Here is a 20,495-nt window from a genome sequence, read left to right on the forward strand (position 1 = left end):
ATGGTAGTTGAGAAGGCTTATAAGCATAGGCCTAGGAGGTCGGCCTGGCAGGAGGGGTCTGGTACGGGTCAGATGGGTTCGTTCCACGGAAAAGTGAGGTGAGAAAGAATCTTTGCCAAAAGTATCAAGTAACCAGCATTCAGCAAAATCTGTGGGGTCTCGACCTTCAATGTTTTCTGGGAAACCCACTACTTGGACGTTGTTGCACCGCATACGTTTTTCCATTTCCTCCACCTGCAGGCTATTCTCCCGAGCCAGCTGTTTAGTTGTCTGAGAATAATGTAGGAATGGAGGAAGCTTGTCTTCCAAGTTGCTGATGCGACCTTCTGTCGCAGTGGTGCATTCTCTAATTTTTTGAAAGTCCTGCCGTATCAGTGCCACCTCCTCAGTTAACCCCCCCATGGTGGACTTTTAACTTGTCTACTGAGGCAGTTCATTTATTTACTACTTTCAGTATTTCCCCGAGAGTGGGTTGCTGTTGGTTAGAAGGGCTCTCCTCTGAGTCATCCTGTGACTGATCATCCTGTGCTGTCATAATGGTGTCCCCAGTAATTGGCCTCCCTCCTCCTTCTGTATGTCAGTAGGGGATTCACAGGTCGATTGTGCCGCATGAGAATGGAGCTTTTGCATTTAGTACAGCATGTCCCTAGGAGCTTCTTTAGCAGAGGGTTTGGGGGTTTTAGATCTAGCACTCACAGAGTCCTTCTTAGATTTATCCGCTCCATGTGGAGTCCGGAGAGGCAGTGTGGTAGCGGTGCCATGCTGGGAGTCAGGGGCTGCGCCGTCCTCCTTCGTGTCATTGGCCGAGTAAAAGCAAGCAAAAGTCCAGACAACTTGCACAGAGGGGTGTGTGGGGTGAAGTTCAGTGACCGGGGAAAGGATCACACACAGGATCAACCTTGGGAGTGATGAGAAGTGTGTCTGCACTCAACTCTGCCCCATAAAATATCTGAGGATATTAAATAAAAAACTCACAGAGATTTTAGCCAATTTCCACTTTATGAAAACAAAGAGTCATCCTTTGTTTTTAGGGGGGGGGGTTGTTTGTTTTTGTTCCTCAACCAGTCATGACTATAAATTTATACGCATTTTTTATTGATATGACATAATTTCTTCTGTTATATTGTATGTGCAGGATAACTAGATGAAAATATAGGAATACAAGCTTATGTGGCCTCCAAATTCAATATTTTCTCCAGTGAATAACAGGGAACCAATTGGACCTGTCCTTGGTCATGGCCTTTGAAAGGGCCATGTTGGATAACCCCCATGGCCTTAGTCTAATGCCACTTGTGTACTCTTTAATTCCAGTATCAACTCAGACCAATCCCCCTCCTTATGTGCCAAAATGGGAATCTGATCTTGCCATGGCTGTCCCACTGGAAACTTGGAACCAGATTAGGGCCACTGTGACCAAACATTTGGCTCATGTGCTAGTCATAGAAGCCAATTGCAAAATCCTCCTTTGGTGGTATCTGGCATCTTCCAGGATTTATCTTGCTGTTCTGGCTTGTTTGCAGCTTTTCTTTTCTGAGTATGTCACACCATTAGTTAATTCCAAAACATCTGGTGAGATTACTTTAAAAAAAAACAGAATTATGTGCCAAAACCCAATTTAGGCTGGTTGCACATAGTCTAACAGAAGTAAAACAGGTAATAGAAAGAGCCTGAAAGTCCTCTAATCCTAATTCCTATTAGGTTGAATCCTAAATTATAATATTCAGTTGGGTGTTGAATATCTGTTCTTTTATAACTTTATATGACCCTAATGCTGTTTCCATCTATCCTTGATCAGGATAGATTCATTGTTCCAGTCACTGGTTGCTTCTTATTATCACACCTATTTTGTGTCATCTAAATACTGTACCTACATTCGTTACAATGTACCCAAGTGTCAATAAATATTATATCTGTCTGTACTACACTATTACACTGAATAAAATATTGGGTTAGCTATCATGTGTGAAGATTTATTCTCAAATAAGTGCTAATTCTGAGAAAGCATTTTTGTTTGGTATATGTGGAGTTAATAGCAGTGTCCAATCTCATATTCTGTATGCTGGGTATAATACTCAATATCTCTTTTTATTGTGCTTGCTATGTAAGGTAAGATTTATTAGTAAACCTCCTACTACTGGAACAGCTACAAGATGAGCATTTTGATATATTAGAGTGTAAATTAATTTAAGTAAAAATATTTATTTTACCCTTAGACAAGCCAGGGAATTGTAAGGTTATCACCCACATATTTTACATTGTAAATGTTATCATAATTGTTAAAACAAATAAGCAAATAGGTAACCATGCTCATGGTAGCAAAGATTTAAAGCCCATTTTCAAGCAAAATTGGAATTCCCACCTACTGTATTTCCATTGAAAAACTCTCCTAACCTTTCAAATTATCTGAATGAACCATCAAGTGAACCATTGTGTTGGCTTTTCTAGGTGTGAAGTGATCCACCCAATGCAGTCTAAACCCACTGAAAACTGGCCACTGTGCTGCCCCTTACTGTGACATTATTTTCCCATAACTGGTGTCTCAAAGGTGTGTAAGGGTCCTGGCATAATTTTATATAAAAGTAGAGTGGTCAGGGAAACAAAGGCCAGCAATTTAATGGCAGTGATCTGCAACGGATAATTAAACCTGCAACGATTGCCAATGCCACAATGCTAAATCTGATCAATAATATTCTCGTGTTAGTAAAGAAACATAACATATTTTATTAAAGGGAAACTATAATGGCTTGGGAGCAATTTATTTTAATTATTTTAAACACTTGACATTTAAAGTGTCAAGTTAACATATAAAAAGTCATGTAACAGGATTTGCCGTTCAGCAGGATTTTTTTCTTTCAGTAGGTGTTTGCCATGATTGACTGGATGACCTGATTGTTGATGAATTTATATTGCGGAACTTTTTTTCTTTAAATAGAACTGCGTGTGTTTACTTTTCATTTTTTCTGTGAATGAGAAGGGGTACTATGATACTATGTTTTCCTTACTTATTCATACAGGGGGAAGTATCTGGTGCCCCCCTTATTGTTAAAGGGGGCTTCCAAATTCTGTTGCCAACCCACTGGCGCTCACAGCCTCCGGGACAGGGTTATTAAGACAAGATGCTTTGCCAGCGGGATCCCCTATAGAAAATGCCCCCCATTTTGAGGCCTTGTGGCCTGGAATGGATGAGGGGGGAAGACACACTCTTACCACCCCTATCTTGAGCAAACCAGCTTCATACTCGGAAAAGGGCCTGGTATGAATTTTGGGGGGGGGGGGGTTTCTTGTTTTTTTGCAAGGGGGTTCCCTCTTAAAATTCATACTAGACCCTTCACATCTGGTATGTATTTTTAGGGGGAACCGTATGCTCTTTTGTTGTGGGGTCCCCGTTAACATCTATATCAGACCCTCATCTAGCCCCCCCATGCCATGTGTTTGACAATCCTTCCCTATTAGTCTATAAAATGGTCTTACTGTTTGTCTTCCATTTATTTCAATGGAGTTCGTATTCAGCATCCGAAATTTATTAATGTTCTGTTAACTTTCTATGAACCAAACCCAGGTATGTTCTGCTCATCCCTATTGGGATATTTGTCCTGATAACCATGTCATGGTTGAATGTCATGGTGAATGAAAGTGAATGTAAATACAAAATTTTGAGTTGCCACCAGAATAGGAACACTTATGCTCATGACAAGTAAGAGCTGATTTCCCTCACACATTATCCCAGGAAAGCCTAAGGGAGGCAATACACATTGCAATCTGTTCAGTCCCCTTTACAGTTATAAAAACTATGTATTATAAGGACAAACCTAAACAATCCATTCAATTGGTATCCAATAATGCAGGCACTTGCCTTACATAGTTGTTGGTGGATCTAAAGAAGATTGTGCAATCAAATGTAGTGCTACTCCCAAAGGAGCTGCTAGTTAAAATGGGTTAAAATCTGTTCTCTGTTATGACCTGTAAGGCCTCAGCTCTTCTGACACAGCAGGTTAATAGAGAGGGAGAGCAAACAACATACAAAAACTTCCTAATTCTCAATGATAAGGTTATCTTGAATGAGGCACTAAGAGTTGAAGAAAGAACCAGTTCCTGGTAGGTAGTAAAGACAACGCATTAAATTCAAACTACTAACATTGACATACAAAGCCATTCATAATGCTGCCCCAAACTACCTCACCGACCTGATACCCAAATACCACCCAACCCGTACTCTTCGCTCCTCACAAGACCTCCTACTTTCTAGCTCCCTGGTCTCTTCCTCCCACGCCCGACTGCAGGACTTCTCCAGGACTTCCCCCATCCTCTGGAACTCACTACCCCAATCCATCAGACTGTCACCTACCCTCCTCACCTTTAGGCGCACCCTGAAAACCCATCTCTTCAGGGAAGCCTACCCCACCCTCAACTAACAGCCGATCTCCTCCACTCCTCCTACCACTCCATCCCCCACAGCCACTTCCTCCTGTACCACTATCCCCTCCCTCCTAGATTGTAAGCTCGAAAGAGCAGGACCCTCGAACCCCTCGTGTATTGTTTTGTTACTGTATTGTCTCATGTACTGTCCCCGACTATAATGTACAGCGCTGAGCAAACCTTTTGGCGCTATATAAATACTGTATTATAATAATAATAATAATAATAATAACTGCCGATAACGAGAACTAATTTGGCAATAAAGACAACTAGCAGTAAAGACAATAGGCTGTAAAGTCTTGTGGTGGAAGAGGCCCCTTCTTGCGCTGGTCCTGATGTAGTGGAATTAGACTGACAGTTCAGCTGGTCTGGCAGAGGTACTGTTTTTTCATGGCAGCAGCATTGTTAGGTGTACACTGGTGGTTCCAATCTCGTCGACATAGGCCTTCCCCCAGGCTCTCTTTCAGCTGGCCTGCTCAAAGAAGTCTGGAGGCTCTAATCCCCACTGCACAAAGGACGTGGGCTTTTCCTAGGCAAATAATACATTCCCCTTCCCAGGTATCTCCTGCTACGCACAGCCTTTCTGTAGTTTGGAAAGACAGTCATCCCATTCAATAACCACCACTTTGAACTACATCTCCCAGCATTCCAGTTGTTTCACATTAAAGTCTACAAGTTTTGAGGTGACTTGTCTATCCCCTGCTGACTGAAGGAGAATGGAGCAGCAACTTTAAAGTGTTACTAAACCCACAACAGTAAAATCAGTCTGTATATGCAGTAAAGCATGCTTGTTATACTCACTGTGGAACCAAATGAGTTAATCATCTGCATTGTGTAAAAAGGCTGTTTGATCCTGTCTTCTCTGATCCTCCCCTTCTTCCAGTGCCCCCCTGTTATCTCCTGATAAGACATATCATGTGGAGTCACTCTGCACATGTTCAGTTTGGTATGTACTGCTAGAGAGGCTTTATTTTTCTTGGTAGAGTGCATGTGATCAGCACAGGGCCAATCAAGCACTGTCCAGACAGAGGTTAGGGGTAGTGCATCTTCCTAGAGCAAAATGAAAACTCCTCTTACAAGCTTTAACATGTGCTCTGCTGGACACTGATAGAAGTCACAAGACTGCTCTAACTGCTGATGAGAAAAGGTATGTAGTGGTTTATATTTACTAAAATAATTGCATTTCCATGTTCTGTGTACTGTGGGAGACCAGATATAGTGAATGCAGGCTCCTGGGTTGAGTAACACTGTAACAAACCAGTAGAAAAATAGAGCTCTATCCAGAGCAGATTCTTTGTCTCTTACCACTGTAGACCGGTACCTGGCTTCACAGACAATCTTAAGTTTAGTCGTTTTAAACCTTATGTGCCGGTAATGAAAAAAATATCTGGCAGCCAACACTGTCTGCAAACAACCAAACACCCCCTGGGGGATCCAATATAATGTACGATATTTTCTAAACAAGTGTTTTAAGCTGTGTGCTTCAGACGCAAGATTTCGATATTTGCATATTAGTATTCCTGAACATGGCTTATTAGACACACAACTTACCACACAGGTTCACAAACTGCAGACTTGCAATTAAACAGATCCTTTCATATTCTTGAAGAAAGAGCAAACGCATCGACACATCTTAACATCTCGAGTCACAATCCTCCTCATTTACATTGCGGTTTCTCATTGCCCCTTCCCTAGACCTGTCTCTTGTCTGTCACAGCTCATCTTGCATCCCATCCTCTTTCCTATAGTTCATCTCACGCACCTCCCAGCAGTCTCAGATTGAAGCCCCCACCTGTCAGTCTTTCTGGAGCTGCCTGGAGATGTGCCCAGGAGAGAAGGGTAAGAAAGTACAGGAAATTGAGAGTAAAACTCTGCTTACTACCAGTGACCGTGACACTGCAAACTGGAATAAATGTACGTTTCCTTATTTCTTGACTGAGAACTAAAAAGAATTATTAAGTTAGAGTTAAGAAATTGCCCATAATGGGTACTGCTGATATATTAGGTTTACTTTCATGAGAAGCATGGTCTCCAACCCAGAAGGTCGCAGGTTTACGAGAACGTCATAGGGTTTATTGTCACATCCGTTTATTTATACAGTGCCACTGGGCATGTTGCACTTTTCACATTTAAAAGACAGCAGGGAGTAACAGACAATATAGAGAAATAAATACAAGCACACTGACGGACATTGAAGGCATGTAAGAAAGTCATCCATGCTTATAGTCTAATTAGGTTAATGGAAAACAAACAGAAATAGTAGTTGAAATTCAGCGCGTATATCAATTTGAACCACAAGGTCAAAGTTCAGAGCAAGAGTCATATATTTATCTGACTGCTTTGTGGAGATTGAGAAGGGTTATGTATTTATGACTGGAGGATCAATTAATAAGCAAGCTGATTTATGAAACAACTATGTAAGCTTCATTTCCTTGATTTTTTTTAGCATTTTCTGATTTGACAACATATCGTGTTTCAATTTTATCAAAACATTTTTATTTAAATATGCTTTAACATTGAGGCCAATTTATAACACATCATCGACCAATGTATTAAGCATCACACTCAGGTTCCCTATGTTGATTGCAGTGCTTTTAATGAGGAAACGTTTAGACACCTTAGACCTGTCACAGTGACAAGTGTCTGCGCCTCCAGCACGGGTCTTGCATTAATAACATCATGCCTTCAGCATATCATTCAAATCCAGAGCTAAATAGCCAATGACTATTTTAATTATGGCTGGAAAGCCTCATCCTGTCCTGGCCATTTACCTTGATTAAGGCACACAGAAAGAAAGTGGAATATGGAATATTTCTGGCTGACCCCACTCTAAGCACTCCAATTTTCTGATTTATACCTGCAGTGAGTAAATGTCCAACATACAGATACTGATGTCCATAGTATAAAAAAATTACCAGAATTTTCAGTCTTTCAGAATGGCAAGTGTCATTTTCCAGTACTGGTCCTACACCTATAACCGCATGCACCCCACATATAAACCCAACCTGGAACTAAATACCTCATTATTATTTTAACCAGTTCAAACTTTTTTACATTTCAGCTATCGACCTATTAATTTGGCCATAACTTTGCCAATACTTAACAAATAACAAATAATACTTATGGTATTTTTATTGTAAATATGTTTTTTCAGTACAAAGAAGGCTTTCTCTTAGAAATATTGTATTGAGAAAATTATTTTCTTTTCTATGTAATATATAGACAAAAGATGTAACATCCCTTTGATCTGCTGTCTATAAACCAAAGACCAGAAAAGTTACAATGAAGCAATAATAACATTGATATATCAAAACTCCTCTTGATACTGTTGAGGCTATTTTGTGAGTGTCAGTTTAGGCTAGATTCACACTATTGCGAATACTGGAAGGTGTGTGAATTACACGTGTTCCCGAACCCACAGACAACCGCAGCATAAATGTGCTGCTGTTTAGTAGAAATACAGGGATGACATTTATTCTTAATGGAACCCCCATGCATTGGAAAACGCAGTGTGTTTTCCCATGTGCAGAAATGCATGGTGCCAATGGCAGATCTGGGGAAGGTTACAGAAAAATTTCTGCAGAATTGAAGGTCCCAATGAGCACAGTAGCTTCCATCATCCATAAATGGATTGGAAACACCAGTAAGCTTCCTAGAGTGGGCCGCCTGGCCAAAATGAGTGATCGAGGGAGAAGGGCCTTAGCCAGGGAGGTAACCAAGCACCTGATGGTCACTCTGAAAGAGCTCCAGCGTTTCTCTGTGGAGAGAGGAAAACCTTCCAGAAGAACAACCATCTCTGCAGCACTCCACCCATCAGGCCTGTGTGGTAGAGTGGCCAGACGGAAGCCACTCCTCAGTATAAGGCAAATGGCAGCCCGCCTGGAGTTTGCCAAAAGGCACTTGAGGGACTCTCAGACCATAAGAAACAAAACTCTCTGATCTGATGAAACAAGGATTGAACTCTTTCAATCAAGCGTCATGTCAGGAGGAAACCAGGGACCGCTCACCACCTGGCCAATATCATCCTGCAGTGAAGCATGGTGGTGGCAGCATCATGCTGAGGTTTATCTTTCAACAGGACAACGACCCTAAGCACACAGCCCACATAACAAAGGAGTGGCTATGGGCCAATTCTGTGAATGTCCTGGAGTGGCCCAGCCACAGCCCCAACTTGAACCCGATTGAACATCTCTGGAGAGATCTGAAAATGGCTGTGCACCGATACTCCCCATCCAACCTGATGGAGCTTGAGAGGTACTGCAAAGAAGAATGGGAGAAATTGCCCAAAAATAGGTGTGCCAAGCTTGTAGCATCATACTCAAAATGACTTGAGGCTGTAATTGGTGCTAAATGGGCTTCAACAAAGTATTTATCAAAGGCTGTGAATACTTATGTACATGTGGTTTTTTGTTTTTTTTTAATAAATTGCAAAGATTTCAAAATGAACTTCTTTCACATTGTCATTATGGGGTATTGTTTGTAGAATGTTGAGGAAAAAAATAATTTAATCCATTTTGGAATAAGGCTGTAACATAACAAAATGTGGCAAAAGTTAAGCGCTGTGAATACTTTCTGGATGCACTGTAAACGAAGCTGTATGTGGAAGTATGTGGAAGGAAAGAAAATTCCTCGATTCTTCCATCAACACATCCAGTGTTGATGGGGGAATTCCTTCCGCAGCTCTGTTGTGTTCTGCCACCGGGAAGCCTTCCCCTCCAGCAGAACACAATGATCACTGCTGGTGGGTATAGTCACCGGCAGCATTCTCATGAAAAAAAAAAAAAACAGACTAGTTGTACTGAAGTCGAACAATGGATCAACTTCACTGGCTGGCTTAACTGGTGAATAATGACAAGAAAGTCACAGTCATGTTTAAGCCAGTTGCTATTATTATGGACACTAGTATTATGCGAGACAACAATGAACCAGCATTTTAGAACAAAAAAAAATCTACAGCACAACCACAAAAAGAACCATCTGTTAGAATTTCTGCAAATCCACATAACATGCAAATGAGCTTTATTAACACAACATAAATAATATACTATAGAGATTAAAGTTACATCACAAACCGCAGTATAATTTTGGAAGAACTATATACAGTATATAAAATATTCATTTGATAACTTGCATTTTCTGTTGTGAGAAGGGATGAGTTTAACATACCTGGGTTCAGTTTATGGGAGGTTCCTGAACTGTGCTGGAGGTTGAATGATGGGAAGCAAATTTTTAAAATTAAATCTGGCCATTTTTAAGGGTAATAGACAATAGATTGTCAAACAAAGGGTACATTTTACATATCACATTTTAGTCTGTACTTATCAATTTCATTATCTTTCACTCCTCAATTTACCTTAACTATATAAGCATATTTCAATTTACATTTGACATTTGAATCCTTTTTTTATTTTCATTTTGCAAAATCAGGTTGAGCTTCTTTAATATTTATTTCATTTATTTTTTTCCCAACATGAAAATCACCAACATCTGACAGAATAACCCTTTAATCTTAAATAGTACACTTTTATAAACATTGCATCTTCATTATCTAATGAAACAACCTACTTCTCATTTCTGTACACCAGTTTGCAGTTGGCGTATTCTTTAGATGCTTTCCAACTACATACAGTAAATGACGTGCATGTTGTCCCCTGTCTTAAGACCCAGTTAAAGGACAACATTAAGCAGGCTTGTCTCAAATTTTCTAATGACAAAAAAACCAATACATTTAAAAAAAAATCCTATTGAAAATAAATACATTAAAAAAACTTTTGAAACACTCAAGCCATTTAAAGCCCTTAAAAAACACCTAAAACCACATAAAATGGTTGTAAACCTTTACATATACCCAGTGAAGTGACTGGCCTCAGGTGACACACAGAGATGAAACAAATCTTCCTACATTAGTTGTACCCAGTGGTGTATTTAGATTTTGTGCTGCCCTAGGCAACACAAAAAGTGTGCCCCCCCCTCCCAATGAGAGAGCGAGAGAGTTCAATGAGTGTGTGTGTGTGTGTGTGTATATATATATATATATATATGATTCTCTCTCTCTTTTCTCTCTCTCCCTCTTTCTCTCTTTTCTCTCTCTTCCCTCTTTCTCTCTCTTCCCTCTTTCTCTCTCTTCTCTCTCTTTCTTTTCTCTGTCTTCCCTCTCTGTCTTTTCTCTCTCTTCCCTCGCTCTCTCTCTCCCCTCTCTCTTCCCTCTCTCTATCTTCCCTCCCTCTCTTCCCTCTCTCTCTTCTCTCTCTCCCTCCATCTCTCTCCCCCCCTCTCCTTTCTCTTTCCCTCTCTGTTCTCTCTCCCTCTCTTCCCTCTCTCTGTCTCTCACTCTCTCTCTTCGCTCTCTCTCTCTTCTCTCTCTCCCTCCCTCCCTCTCCTTTCTCTTTCCCTCTCTGTTCTCTCTCTCTCCCCTCTCTCTCTTTATCTCTCTTTTCCCTCTCTTCCCTCTCTCTCTCTTTTCATTCCCTCATTCTCTCTCTCCCCTATTAGCACATATTTCCCCCATTCCTTCTAGCAAATACCACCCCGTTCCGAAAATCCACATTACACTTCCTAGAAAATTGGAGAGGAAAGTGCCAGGAGGAGGTGGGCTGTGTTGTGTTCTCTGGGCTCTCCCTCCTGTTGTCCATCCAGCACATGATACCTGATCACTGATAGATCGTATAGGACTGTATACATACACACAGTATGTTTCCCCCCCCCCCACCTCCTCCAAGGGCTGTTGATTTCTGGGCAGCAGGAAATGTGGGCAGGGGGTGGTAATCATATTGTGTGTGCAGGCTGCAGGGGCGGACTGACAACTCATGGGGCCCCTGGGCAATAAGAGATAATGTAGCCTGTGTCTCTACCTACACTAAAGCCAAAGCCACACCCACACAACACCCCACCCCACCTACATATTGCAGTTCAGCTGCATAGAAAGGGCATTAAAAATAATAAAAAAAATAATAAAACAATATCGTGGGGTCCTTCGGGTCTTGGTATGGGTTTTAATGGAAACTCCACGCCTAAATTAAGAAAAAATGGCGTGGGTTCCCCCCCAAGATCCATACCAGACCCTTATCCTAGCATGCAGCCCGGCAGGTCAATAAATGGGGGGGCAAGCGAGTGCACCCCCTCCTGAACTATACCAGGCTACATGCTGTCAACATGGGGTGGTGCTTTGGGTGCTTTACATTGATGAGGACAAGGGCTTCTTCCCCACAACAGTTTTTATTTGTGAATGGGTAGCAATACCATGTACCCCATACTCATTCACATGGGGTGGGTTGGGATCCAGATTCCGATAAGCCCCCTACCCACAGTTGCGGGGATGTGGCCCATGTTGAGGGCATGTGGCCTGGTATGGTTCAGGAGGAAGGGGGGCACTCGCTTGTCCCCCCCCCCTTTTCCTGACCTGCCGGGCTGCATGCTCGGATAAGGGTCTGGTATGGATTTTGGGGGGACCCCCAGGACATTTGTTTTTACATTTTGGTGGGGGGTTCCCCCACCAAAATCCAAAGCAGACCCGAAGGGGATAGTACACACTATAGAGTGTAATGCTTTGTTCATGTTCATCAAATTTCATGTCTGAGGTTTACAACTACTTTAAACCACCATAATTCCATCTTTGCTATTGACTTCAGTGCATTTGACCAAGGTGACTAGATGGAGTAAATAAGGACTAAACCCTAAGTGGAGCATTCTGGTGAATTCTCCAGACCCACAAGTGGGCCTACAATCAACAGAAACAAGAACTGATCCTACTTGCTCCAATGTAGCAACAATAAAGTTTATGATAGTTCACTTAAAATTGTATTTTGGCAGTAGGCTTTTTGAGAACAAAATGTGCCCCAAATACTTGACTTTGCATGTTAGTATGCATTTTTGGGCAATGAATGTAATTACTTTTCCCTACTTTGAAGCATATTTTTTAAATTGGAGCCCTATTCTTTAATACTGCTGCCAAGCAATGAGTGGACTAACTGTGCTAACTGTTCACCTTTTTAGCTGGCACAGGATTGTCATATTCTTCTGTGCCCAATTTATAAATGGTAGTTCACCACTTTCTAAAAGTTTAGATACAACTGAATTTGCCCATTCAGGAGTCTGCCTTCTGAAGTATTAACAAAGTTTTTAGTGTATTTCATAGACTTTTCCATATTTCAGAAGTATAATGTAGAGTTGATGATTTTGCATCTTTGAAGTGGTAAAATTCTCACGTTCTTTACTCCACATCTACTGTTGAGATATGCCAATGAGGTATTCTAAGGTCCATAGGGACAATTTTGTTTATTATATTTTTTAATTTTAATTTTTTAATTTAATTTTATTTGCTCATTTATTTTTAATGATGTTCTAAAGCAGCTACTGTGATTTGGAGGGAAAAAGGAGAGAACAGCTTTGATAGATATGGTCACTCTTCCATTCTCATATTTTCTGTACCACTTTCTTAAAGGTCTGTAACTTCCCAGGTTATTCCCCTTTTTTTGGCTATTCAGAAATACACTTTACCTGCTAATAAATACTGTATTTTTTCAAAGTGTAAAACATCTAGAAATGAAGCTTGAAGAAAAATTTCAATGACCAAAATCAAAATTTCTATTTTACACATATTGATGCATTGTCCAAAGGCATTGAGATGGACATTGCATTAGTAAATTATTACAATTTTTATTAAACGTGTTGATAGATGTACCCAATTGTTAGAGAAGACTTGCTTACTTAATTACTGAATTACCTTGTTATAATATAAAGATTTTAAAACTGTTATCGTATGCATTTATTTACTAGCTTTTATGTACCATGTGTAGTGTACAAGCTACTTGTTTTGCTCTCTCTCTCTGTGCTCTTAGTATTCAGCTACTGAAATGATTATTAATGACTTGTGTGTGTTAATTACACACTTATACTATCATAACGCAATAAGCACTGATCTGAAATCTTAATTAGTTGTCAGCTGTCACGGAAATCTTTTGTGTAATTGTTATTTGCCGGAGGGTTAGAGGTAATCAATTCCTCTCATTAGATCAATAGGGATATGACTCCCAGTCACAGTTTACCATATTGGAGTGCACCGCTTTTACCTGAAACAAGGCCATTTCACAATTATAGCAGAGAATCAACACCTAGATAATCTCTACATGTGTAATTCTCACTGTCAACACAATCACAGCACTGAGCACACAAGTGAATGAAACTCTGAGGACCAGAGAGCAACAAGAGGACATAATCCAAATGGAAGACTGTTCATGCATACAGCAAGGGCATTTATCGAAATGCTGCAAGGGCAGCCTGTGACCCTGCAAGGAAAAATAACAGTGATATTATCTAGAATCAAGCATTTTGCTTTCATATAAAGATTCCATATTTGAAAGGTGAAATATGGAAGCACGCAAAATCATATGTATATAGTTTTTTGTTTAACCTCCTTGGCGGTATGATTCTTTCCGATTTTTTGGGCTGAAAGCGGTACCATTTTTTTGCATGGAAATATGTAGTTTTTTATTGTAGGCTGTAATTTTTAGGAATAACTCACTGAAATCTGTCTGAACAAGAGTCTAGTAAACATTCCGGATATGATAAAATTTGAAACACGAAATCATAAATTATAATTTAATAAATAATCATAAAAAATAATAATATAATAATAATAAATTTAATTCAATAATATAAGCAAACCAAAAACACTGAAATTTGAAATACAGAGGCAAATTCGCACATCGCTGAGCAAAGTCGCAAAATCGTTTTCAGTGTCTGATGACGAATTTCCCCACGAATCATCACTCAATTCTGCAAGTAGTTCTGATTTACTATCGCTGCTCTAAAACCGCTTTTGACGTAAAGGGACGCTTTTGGACGCCATGGACTTTTCTACGTTTCCAGGCAGAAAGAACATTCAAAATGCAGGCAGGGAACAGGACAAAGCAGTAGGGACCAAATATATGTGAAATGCATTGAAACAGCAATGACAGCAAAAATGACATTTTTAAAAAAATTTAAATTTCCCGCCGGTTCCGGCGCCCGTACGTCCCGACGTCACAGGGATCAGAACACAGAAGCTGGATGCCGGCATCGGCCGGAGGAGATGGCCGGGGACGCTGCAGGGGACACATCACGGGAGCGAAGGACAAGGTAAGTGCTGCAGGGACCCCCAGAGCAGCGCCGCATGGTAAGCCTGAGTGTAGCTCGGGGTTACCGCTCTTGGTATAGAAATTTTACCCCGAGCTACACTCGGGATTACCGCTAAGGAGGTTAAAGGATTTTTTTCTGTTGGTTTCTAAAGGTGTCATGGACTCATATTCCAATGGTCATAGTATGAACTATTTGGGAAACAGAAAGACATGCTAAATCAAATGGTTTTTAAGCAGTTTTTGCTTCAGCATGCAAGGTCTGCTTATTAGTTAGAAATCCAACCCCCTTCTCTCATGTAAAAAAAGTTAAAAAAATATATAGTTATGTTATAGTCCAGTTTCCACCTGTGGTGCTTATAAAACTTGTTTTATGTATGTGTGTTTTATTTTTTGATGCAGCATTTTTTTCATGGAGTACTTCATATCATTTTGACGCAAGGTCCGCTTTAAGCAATCCAGACATGATATGATAGTTACTTGATCTGGACTTTCATAAGGTGATTATTTTATTTTTATGCTGGTAGACAGATGCCAAATGGCTGACAGCTGTCAGGGATACTTTGGCTTTACACTTATGTCCCAACCTGTTTATGTCCCCAAGGGTAAGAGGCTTTAGCAGTCCCAGTTCACATATATGCAGATTGGATGCGGTTTGAAATGGATCCAATCCACATGACATGTGAAATAACATTGCTTCCTAAGGTGCCTGTTAACATATGTCCGGTGCACTGGCATTTCAGGTTTAGTGCGAATTGAAGAAGATTCATGTCTGATTTCTGAGCAGTGTGGTCTGATTCAGGTGCAGATAACAGGCTAATGACTTCAGTGAGAACTGTTTCTAAACCACACATGTCATTGTGACGGTGCGCGGCATCAGACCCCAGCCCTTCTCACCAACTCTTGACCGAAGGTCACTTGCAAAACAATGCCACTTTCAGCTGCGCCCTACACAAAGATTTTCCAGCTCACGGGATCACAATCTATGTGCCAGCAGCCTGAGAGTGATTCTTACTGGGTCAAGTTAATTACGCAATTAACCCTTCACACTGCCACCACCACCTTTTTACAGAGAAGGAGGAAACTCACTAATCTTAGCAGCAACACTATGATATTAATATAAGCATCTGTAATACACACCGTCACCACAGACAGATGTATTCAGAGGATTATTACATACAGTAGCACTCTTCAGAGACAGGGATTCTTTAATTTGCATTAAAAGCTTTAGAAACAGTTCAACACTTTTCAGAAAATAGGATTTATTACTAAAAAGGTCAAAATGGTGCAATAAAATATTTACAGAAAAAGATGTAACAAAGATATAAAGAGAACAATAAAACAACAGAGAAATAAACGAAAGAAGTTCAGAAGGCAGAATAATTGCAAAAGTCCTTGGTTTGAGCAGAGTCCAGTTGTCCGAACAAAAGGCTGCTTTAGCTCTCAAGTCTCTTAGATGGTTCCTGATGGATGTTAAAGGGGAGCTCTTTTTTTCTCCAGGCTGTTAGTCTTTTTCTATCATCTCAAAGGGGTGTCTCCTGAGAACAAATGGCCAATCATCCCATTTGGGGATGGGTGTTAGGCGGTAACCAAGGTTATGACCAAATCCCTTACGGTTTCATACTATGGTCAATAACCTTCAATAGGCACAGGTAGCATCCTAGCATCTGGCAGATTAATATATAGAATTATATTCCAAATGCAAAGGTACCAAACATAGCATATCCTGCCACTCAAGATAAAACGAAATTGCTTTCTACTCTCTTGTAGGTGCTAACATAGGGATGTAAGGTCTCATGTGACTCGTATCAAAATGACCTATCTGAATATATACTTCATATTAACGTGCCCAGTTCCTGCTGAAGTTTATGAATTTGTATGAAAAATGACTCACGTGGAATGTATGTTTTATGGCACACTCTAGCTCTAATGGCCTAACAGGTCATGACTGATTGAGTTATTGTTTTACGATCGGGCAGAGGAAATCGGTTTTCAAGCAGACCCCCTGGAACCAGACTAATTAGTGGTTTACAGCCATGGAGCTCATCTAGCTGTGTTTTATTTAGGATAAGAGGCCCTTTTGAATTCCACTCACTTACAGACTCACATTCCATTCAAAAGGGAGGAGGGAGGACAGGAGAGACAACATGGCTGTGACCTAAAAGATGGCTTGTCATTTACATTTTCTCATGCCTCTATTGTGCACAATCATCACAGTCATCAGTTGTGAACAGGATGAAAGTCTGACCTGAACCTGTTCTAAACCTGTCTTGAACCTGATGGAAACCTGACCTGAACTGCTGAACAACTACTTTATCAATTAGCTGTGAAACCTGAGCTTCATTCTGCACTAAATGTGTGAATCAGCACTAAATGTCATAGTTGCTTACCTCCTTCCCCTCTCTTGATGTATTGATGTAAATTTGTAACATAAGCAAAGCCAAACCTGCAGGTTTATGGTGAAGTATATGAAGGGTAAGGGTAGATAAAGAAGAACACTGGTGAACAAATACACATTGGACAGGATTTGAGACGTAGTGTATTGAGCACACTACACTATTATTCATTTTTTTTGGGGGGAGATCGATGCATAGGAAGATTGGATTCACAGGAAGAAGTTGATGCATATATGACGTCTGATCTTCGGTTATACAAAGAAAGTATTTAAATTATCATTTTGAGAGCGCTGGTCACTTCTATCAGGATTATGGTGAAGTCTGCAGTGCTCAGAAGATTTGCTGCCCCCCAAACATACCCCTTTACACATTCTATGAAAGTCTACTGGCAGCATTATGGTGGCCATAATTTATATAATCCAGTTATACTCTTTTAGATCTACCATCAACTGTGCAGTGTAAAGGCCTGACTGATTGATGCAAATGGAATGAATTGTTAAGGTTTGTCCTTTTATTACACAGTTTTGGCAAGACTGTAGGAGATTGTACAATCAGAATGTATGGCCTTTCTTCATCAGGATTATGTGGAACCCTGGAGCTCTTACAGAGGTTGCTAGGTGTTCCTTGAGCAAATATCAATGTCTGTCAATCAGATAAATTCTCACAGACACCAAAGATTTTTTTAGCTATCTGTAAGAGGGTTTTTTTCCACTGACCACACATGTAAGGAGCTTTCTTCCCAATGACCATCACACCAATGTGAGCTATAGATACAGTAATTATTAGCAAAGGTTCCCTGATATCGGAAAGTTATTTCAAGGGATCCATCATGTTACAAAGGTTGAGGAAAGCTGGTATAGTGTAATGCCAGCTTTACAATATATAAATATGGGATGAAGACCAAGTTGGCCACTTCCACAGGTTTACTGCCAATCCCTAGGATTTGTGAAGCTCATGAGTCGCAAACTTTTAGACTTTTGAACACCCTATGACGCATTGCATTATTTGCCTAGTAAACTAAGTCACAAGAGCTATTAGTTTGAAGGAATGGATAACTTAGCCCCCTTTTTCACAGTTATATTGTTAGTCTGTGTTGGAAATATTAGGGAGAGCTAATTCTGGATCTCTACTGATTTTTTTTTCTTTATTAGCCTTACAAATGGGCAAATTTGCATGAAAAGGTTCTCCTACTGACCTTACCCCCACCCCCTTATAGACTGCAATGAGGTTTGCTGTAAAGCTTGCAAAAGTTTGGAATTCAAGCAAGTTTCATACAACTGTTCCTAAACCGAACCCAAGCAGATTCCCCCATCCATAATAGTGTTTTTTTTGCCATGAATTAGATTACTGATTAAAAACAGCAAAGTTAATGTAAACTCGTAAAGAGAAGACAGGCACAATGAGGCTGTTTACTTTGTAAGGGAAGTTTCACTTTGCATGGGATTGTACTCCAGAGCTTATTGAATGTAGTGAAGTTTCACTTTGCAAAGAACATCCATTAAAGTGCAAGATAAAAAAGCAGCATTTTTGTTTGCACATAGTTAAGTGATGGAAGTCAGTAGAGGCTCACTTCATTCATAAGACTCTGGTGCAAATTTCTTTGCAAAATGCAACTTCAATTGCAAAGTGAAAAACCTAGTTGTCTTTAGTAAATCAACCAAATTAGGTATGATATGAACTTTTTCCCTCTACTTACAGTAAGTCAAACCAAATACATACAGATTCTAACATTTTTAGTATGCCATGTAAAAATAAAAAATAAAAAGTAACTTTGTGCATCTACCAAGACCACACTTTCTTTACTCAACTCTTTCCATGAATTACATTAACCATGCTCAGATGAACTATCACATTTCACTGGCTGTCTGTCTCACAATCTATGCATGTAAAAGAGAGAAATTCCCAAAACATGGAAGGCCTTCTCTACCCTAAACTAATACTTTTGTTTTTCATGAACACGTAGTTGAACTACATGCTTCTTCTAGGATTCCATTGGCAAAACAATCCAGAAGGAATTCACTGTGATGCTCAAATGATGCTGCAATACAAGCACAAATGATGGTATCACACTCTCCTGATGGATTCTTAATGTGCAACAAACAAATATTTAGGTACTCTACCGGCATGAACAGAACATGCTCCATGTGGACTTCTGGTACAGTCTTGAGGAACAAATTGTGGGGAAATTTTGCCAAAGAAATTTAAAAGGCTGAAGGGTGATTCAAACCTCTGGGGTCCCCCTTAAAACTGAACTATAATTACATAGCATTGCTTTTTAACCTACTGGCATTATTGGAAGATTGTTGTTAAGTTTTGACCTACACTATCAGGTATAATTAACAAGAGCTGAGCAAAAAAACAAAAATAATATGAAAAGTACAGCAACCTATATTGACTAATCAGAAACGGACTGATTACTATGTCAATTTGACTCACGTTTAGCCCATTTTGAGGCTCAGTATTGTATAGTATTAAAGTTGGATGACATGTTCAAATTTATTTTAGCAAATCTCTTCCGTTTTATAAAATTCAAGTCAAACACAGCTAAATAAATAAAGCAGCCCTACTAATAGATTACTTGCCATGAACATTGTTTTAAATCAATAATGACAAGTTAACTGCCATGCCTTGTAACGTTTGGCTTTCTCAAATACTTTCAACATTATTGCATTACAAGATAATGATATTCAAACTTCATAAGCACCTACAGGAAACAGATGAGCTTTTTGGTAGCAGGACAGTCCTGGAATAAACTCACGCCCATGCAGACTGCCTCTTTAGTATTGCTCCAGCCATGTCTGATAGAGGGGGCTGTCAATGACGGACAGCTCTAACCCCCCTCATGGAAAGAAATCAATATTTCTGACCTTTAGCTGGCTGCTGAGGTCTGATTCACAGCCCTGAGCTCCCTGCTGCAGCACAGAACCACACGCCTAATTCATTGAATCAGCCTGACAGGCGGCTGAGGGAGAGACCCACAAAATGTTCAGCTTGGCTGTCTTTCTCTAACTTGCTCTCTGCTGATCTTTTTTTCATATCTACTTTACGCCATGTCTACCATTTGTTTTTATCTTTCCCTTTTCTTTTAATTCTGTCTCTTTATCTCTGGAGCTCACTCTATTGTCTTTTCTGTAGTTCTCATAGTGTGCATCCTGTGCCCTCTGCCTATAGCGTCTCCCTATCTATCCTCAGAATGTCAGTATGGCCATGGCTCATCCCTCCTCACCCTCCTCTTTCCTAGACCCCTCTGAGACCTGCCAATACAATATTTCCATGACAACTACAATCCCAGGAAGGAACGCACATTGTTTAAAATCATAAGAATTAGCCTGTCTGGAAACACCATGTTTTAACATTAAATTACTGGATTCCATAGATGTAGACTAAATTTATTTTGTGTTTTGAGATAAAAATATTCTACATTTAAAGGCATATAACACTGACAAAAGAAATAACTTGTAAGTACAGTTTAATTTTCTAATACTCCTAGAAGACCTAGAGATGATATATGTATACTTCAAAATTGAATTTACTGTAAAATTAGTTAAATTGCAGGCAGATATTTTTTCAA

This window comes from Staurois parvus, unplaced genomic scaffold, assembly GCF_062004578.1.
Source record: "Staurois parvus isolate SC_StPar_1 unplaced genomic scaffold, SC_StPar_1.0 ptg000017l, whole genome shotgun sequence".
In the NCBI taxonomy this organism is placed as follows: Eukaryota; Metazoa; Chordata; class Amphibia; order Anura; family Ranidae; genus Staurois; species Staurois parvus.